Genomic DNA, 6,820 nt, shown 5'->3' with positions numbered 1-6,820 from the left:
ACAATTTCGTTTCGAAGACAAATGACTGGAAGATGCCGGGGGCTAACACACGTACAGTCAGTCTATTATATAAATCGAATGATAAGTTTGCTGCTACCAAGTAAACGTTCTATTATAAATATGTACACAAATAAACTTTACACATGTATATATTTATAGTGAAACATCGAATCTATCGTTTAATTTAATGAAAATTTGTGCAACAGACACACAGTGTACTAATACTTATAGGACTGACTGTATATTGAATAATAAAAATTAATTTCTTTTTTTTTTTTTTGAATGAAGTACCCCTACGTGGTTATCAACTTGAAAGATAAAAAGGAAACGTTCGATTTTATTCCTAAACCTAGAGAACACGTTAATAGTAGACAGTGAGGCAGTAGTTGGTAAAATGACGGTATCATTAGTTGCTACCTTCTATTTTAGTAGAAGATGCCAGGAGTTTGGGTTAGGAGCTCCAATTCCAATAATAAAAGGCTAAACCCTAACTGAAGTGGATACGCCGAGTATCATCGCATAAACGCATTAGGAAAATGAAGTGCCACTTCGATCCAGCATGCTAGAAGCGCCAGGAACTGATAGTCGATAGCATGACCTACCTCTATTGTTAGGAGCAACTCTCCTAAAGTAGGATTCAGAAATATCTGCTAAACAGAGGACAACCTGGTTCTCTAAATAAAATAAAGCCTGCGGTGTAGTCGAAATGTTCCTATAATAACGACAATCTTACATCGTAAACAGTCTTTCCAAACATTATTCAATACCGAAGCAAGCGATTGCTAGAGAGAATCTCGACTGTTCCGATAGATTGAAGAAAAAGTTAAAAAAGTGGCGCCAGGACCTAACAGTTGATGGCATGGTCTATCTTCAGAATATACTTTGTTAGAAGCGACAACACGGATGAAGATGAACGTGATTGAGAACTTATGGCAAGATACTCTCTTCTAGACTCTGTCCTAAACCCTAACTAAACGATTGAGAAATTCTTATTGTTTTCTCTCGCGAGTTTACGAAGATTAATTAATGGTCTCAGAACCTGACACTCGATGCCAGGGCCTAATCCCTCTCTAATTTGAAGATAATTGAATCATAAGACAATTGATAATCAATGAAGATAATTGTTACGTTTTTCTAAAAGCTTCTAAAAGCCCTAGCGACTCACGCTGGTGGCTATCGATGCAATTAGCTTAATTACTCACGATTAAGGACCATGACCAGATACTTTACTCTAAACTGGAAACGTGCAGTGAAAACCAAACGATTAAGAAATATCCTGTACCACCAACAGAAACTTGGAATGGTTGTGTTAAGAATTAAGATTCTCATACCAGGACCTGTTTCCAAACTGTACTCTGTTGAGATCAACACTAACCACGATGGTAATAGATCCAAAATCCTGACCACCACTGGTGCTGCGTCGTCTACCACTGCAATTACCCTAATTACCGATGATTAAGGACCGTGTCACGCTATCTTATTCCTAACTATGCCATAAACACCAACGGACTAAGGGAGCTCTTTCATCCCGTGAGCTCAAGAAGGTTAACAAGGTAATGGCAATATGGTCAGGAGGCAATATGTATCCTCATCCTGTGCTTCATTAAACTCACAAGCTAATAACAGTAATCTGACCCCCCTTTTCTTAAACTATCCACTATTGGTGCACCAGTCAGTGCAATTACTTTAATTATTCATGATTAACTGTATCAAACTACCTATAACCGTGCTATGCCATAGATCCCAACGAATGAAAAAAGTTCCTATACGTTCGACCCGAAGAGATTAACAAAAGTTAGTGTCAAGAGTCGACGGTCGGTAGCAGGACCTACCCCCCTCCCCCCTTCGACACCGCTACCAAAGCTAATTTCCCCCCATTTTTTAAATCCCTACACTATCGACGCGCCAGCCAACTGACGCAATTACCTTAATTACCCGTGTCAGGACACCTTTCCCCGAGCTACGCCACAGAGGCCAAACAATTACGAGAGCTGTACCAGGAGCTCCGGTTAAGAATCACCGCATCAGAGAGACGCATGGTCACGCAACGGTCAATATAATATCGATTAACGCAACCGTGGTCCACTTTTTTCCCCCGTAACAACGAAGCCGCGGGCACCGGAACGCGCGATGGCACGCGAGTTGCCCGACGATAGATCTCGCTGGGATCTTCCCTGGCCGTCATCGATCGTCGAATCCTGGCGAATAGGAACGGAACGCGCCCCTTTAAGCGGGCCACGGGTTACCCCGGTGTCTCACTTACCCCAGTGTCGTGTCCTCCATGCCAACTATCGGGAAGCAATCGATCCCGGGGTTCCCGCTACTCCATCCTCTCTGCCCGATCGGCCCAGTTTGATCCTCCCCCTTTCGTTGGCCGTCGCCACCTTGCTTCTTCGCCAGTTCCCTTCTTCCTCGTCACGTTCTCTCGGCCTGGGCCAGCGACTAACCGTGGAACGCGTCTTCCGCCCCCGACGGCTTACATCTTGACGGTCCCTGACACAGCTGTGTACCGCAGGAGACACGCTCTCTCGGCCCTCTGCAGCGACGCACGACAGCCCACGTCCTACTCACGCTCGCCGTCACCCGACACTGCGCACACGCGCCACCCTTAACCGCGACGTGCGCCGCCCAATAACGGACCGAGCTGCGCATGGGCCACCGGCCGACTCAACGACGCGGCAACTTTGAAATTTTAGAGGGGAGGTATTAAGGCCAGGTTACGACAATAAAACGTGTTTTTTGAAATAAATTTTGTTTATAGTAAAAAAAGTATTTCAGAATCAAACTTTTTACAGCCGAAAGTACATATATTAAACTATTTGAAAAAACAAAATTTTGTTTCTCTTTTTTAAATGACGGCTCTGAAAATGGCTGCTCAAACTCGTCCAATTTGTTGGCGGGTGTTATCATTTCTTGGAAACGAATCGTCTGAAAGCAAAAAGTGAAACGGTTTCATATTCAGTATCGAATTGGTTATGGTCGGTACTACGATGAAACATTTTCACCGAAAAAAAAACGAAATGGCGGACGTTTAAATTTTTCGACCCTTTTCTTGCACTTTCAATTGTTTATAACTTCTTTTTAAATAACAACGAATATTTTTGGTTGTACTACCGACCATAACCAATTCGATACTGAATATGAAACCGTTTCACTTTTTGCTTTCAGACGATTCGTTTCCAAGAAATGATAACACCCGCCAACAAATTGGACGAGTTTGAGCAGCCATTTTCAGAGCCGCCATTTAAAAAAGAGAAAAAAAATTTCGTTTTTTCAAATACTTTAATATATGTACTTTCGGCTGTAAAAAGTTTAATTCTGAAATACTTTTTTTACTATAAACAAAATTTATTTAAAAAAAAAACACGTTTTATTGGCGTAACCTGGCCTTAAGGGGGAAAACCACTCTAGGATTTTCAAAAAATCGATTTGTTTTTTGTTGCTTAAGGCGTCCGGCCACCCTGAGCGCTCGCCAGATGGGTACTATTCTTAAAAAATTCATAAATGCGAATGTATAGAAAAAAATATTCTTATGTTTCGACACATACTAAAGAATGGTTCAATGAACACATGACAAATTTTTCGAGATAAAAGAAAAAAAAATAGCGGCGGTTCGAAAATTTTGGTGAAGGCCTTCGGCACGAAACGCGCGTCAGCTGTACCATCGTTATATTCTTTAGGTAGCATGTAAAAAAGAAAAAAAAAACATTAGATTGTTTCTGGAGTTTGTGGCAGGAGAGTAACAATTGGATTTTTTTTTTTACCATTACGAAAATTATGGTGAGCCGAAGAAATTTTTATTTTATTTTTCACCGAAATTTCACGAGAAAAATCGTCAATAAAGAAAAAAACTAATCAAGTAATCGCAAAAATCCATTGCTACTCTTCAGATAATGTATGTAAAAGTAGCGTGTAGACATTTCAGAGCAATCGAACCGATAGTTTACGAGATTTACGTTGTACCATTTCGAAAAATGTAGTTTCGAGATAATCCCAAAAGAAAAGTAAACGCGCGGTCCGATTGCTCTGAAATTTCTACGCACTACTTTTAGATACATTATCTGAAGAATAGCAATGAATTTTTGCGATTGCTTGATTAATTTTTTAATTAATTTGTTTTTAAAAATAGTACCCATCTGGCGAGCGCTCAGGGCGGCCAGACGTCTTAACACCTCCGACACCGGTGCTGGGTCACCTTTCCGACGTTAATTTCGAAGTCCCATTCCTTTGTCATCGACAATGTCGAACCATGTGTTTACATTGTAACTCGATCCGTAGAAATCGGCTCTCCCCACTATTCTAACTTTCAGCGTCAGAAACGTTTCGAACTTTATTGCAAAAGAAGGAGTTTTCGGGACAAAATATTAACAAAACCAATTGGTTACGAGGCATTATTAATATGATAATAATATTTGCATATAAAAATTTGACTTTAAGCCTTCTTTTGTAGCGCGTATGGACTTGGATTTCGATCCCTGAATAGTGACCCAGCTCCGTCGTTCGTGCGAGCGCCCAGTGTCCGAGGGTTAAACGATACTTTAGGGTCATAAAAATAATAATAATATTTGATTTATGGTGAAAAACAAATGTTAAAAGGTTGAATTATCGATTTTGCCGCAGCGCCTCAGAGCGCGTTTAAAGTGTTTATAAAACTTCAAACGCGTTTTTCTCGAAACCACTTTTTTCAAACTGAGAGGACGGATTTCTCAGTGACTATTGCATGGATCGATTTGAAATTTGTACAGTAGCTTCACAACAATATCTTCTTTGGAAGTACGTAGCCGTGTTTCGATTGAATGTAAACTTTTTCTTTTTATAAACAATTTAACGCTCATTTTTAGGGCAAAAAGTCGATTCATTGCTTAAAAAGTGCGCCACTTCCACAAAAAGTACTTCCAAAGCCAATTGTATGTAGATTATAAATTTCCTTTAGTTTTTGTTCCATGACTGATACCATCAGTCTGATAGATGCCGAGAAATCCGTCCCCACGTGGCAGTGTTTTCAAAGAAGCTTTAGGTTGCACGAAAGAACGTCAAATATCGATAGTGAAAGTTAGATATCGATAGTTTCCGATACTGAAAAACCATCGATAGTCTTGATGGTATTCGACGACGGGCTCTGTCGCCGCCATTTTGTACGAAAATGACAATAAAAAAAATTGTTTTTCGTTCTTCGATACGTGTTAAATAAACCCCACTGAAAAGAAATTCTATACCATATTTGTCACACTCCCAAAATAAATTGTCAAATTTAGGTCTTTTTTTCTGCCTCTGGAGTGGTTTTACCCCTTAAGAAGCCCTAAGTATCGAGTGTTACTTGGGGGATATTTCGTTTTTACAGAAAAAAATTTATGCAAAATGGTTTTACCTTTGAGAATATTTTGGATACGTTTTGAAGTACGTTTGGTAATGTTTACGATTCCTTGACTCCGAAGAAACCCGTATATTAATACTTGCGAAAAATGAATAACATTGTACGTTTCGGTCCGTCATATTATCTTTTTAATGACAGAAGGCTATTTGATAAAAATAGCACTGTCTTGTTTGGAATAAATTTTCAAGTGTTACCGTGTTTCTCAGGTTTCCAGTCAGGCACCACGCAAGGGTCGAAGAAGACTGAGACAGGGCTCTGAGATCGATGCACCCGTCCCTGTGGATTTACTGACATGGTAGGGGCGCACCCCCCTACCCCCACCCCTAGGGTGGGATTAGTCACGATCCCACTCAGTCGTAAAGTTTCAAAGGTAAAAGGAAAAAGGTGGAACCCCGTAACGAGCTGTCACTTCGTGCCGCTCTATTATTCCGGATCGCATGATACATCGTGTAATTGAACAGAATTTCGCGACGACGTTAATTGTTTACCCTGTCCGCCGTCGTGGACAAGCGTCTCGGCGCTTCGATCGATCTTACTGGGAAAAAAAAAAATACTGAAAAATAAATCCGAGAAAATAGTGGAAAACTGATGATTAATCAGAAAAGTGAATCTTGGCGTCTACGTTGTGGTGGAAAACCATCGATAGTCTGAATTCTATACAGATAGTTTCGATAGTTTCTTTCTCCAAAAGGTGTATGAAAAATAAACATAACTGGATCGAATACTATTTCAAATTAGTCACTTGTTTTTGTTTAAAAATGTTAACATTTGGATACTTTTATCCTTTATTCTCGATCGTCTTTCTGAAATTATTTGCCCAGCGTCACTGAGCGAGTTTTATTTATAAGGGTGTAAGACCATGTAATTGTAATATGACACCCGTAAGTACCAGTCTTGCATTTGCTCGTTTTTCACATTCATTTAATTCTTGCTTTACATTGCTTTGCGCTTGCATTTGCATAGACAACTATCTTCGTAATTCTTGCATTAGCGATGCTAAGAGGCTGTTGGGGCATACTGGCCCATCTATAGCTCGGGTACCTCGGGATTGCTAGACCCGTACTGTAGCTATAATCAAACATAACTACAGCCCCTGAGGGCTAAAGTAGAATCGATTATTCTCCCAGATTCGTAGACAGATCGTAATTTCCATTGACTAAAAAAACAAATGAGCTCAAAGTATGAAATTAATTCATCGAAAGTAGATTTTACTACTTTAATCAATTGTACACCTTCCGATATAATAATTTGTTGTGATAACCGCCTTGTGATGAATTGCATTCCTCTAAACTCTAAATACAGTCGTGTTATAACTATAATGTTTACCAACTTCGCACGTTTCAAAATAAAACATTATCGAATACTATCGATAGTCCACGTCAAATATCGATAGTGAAAGTTAGATATCGATAGTTTCCGATAGTGAAAAACCATCGATAGTCTTGA

The sequence above is a fragment of the Hylaeus anthracinus genome, unplaced genomic scaffold, assembly GCF_026225885.1.
Source record: "Hylaeus anthracinus isolate JK02 unplaced genomic scaffold, UHH_iyHylAnth1.0_haploid 17838, whole genome shotgun sequence".
Lineage (NCBI taxonomy): Eukaryota > Metazoa > Arthropoda > Insecta > Hymenoptera > Colletidae > Hylaeus > Hylaeus anthracinus.
The sequence above is the reverse complement of the archived record's forward strand: the minus strand, read 5'-3'. Positions refer to the sequence as shown.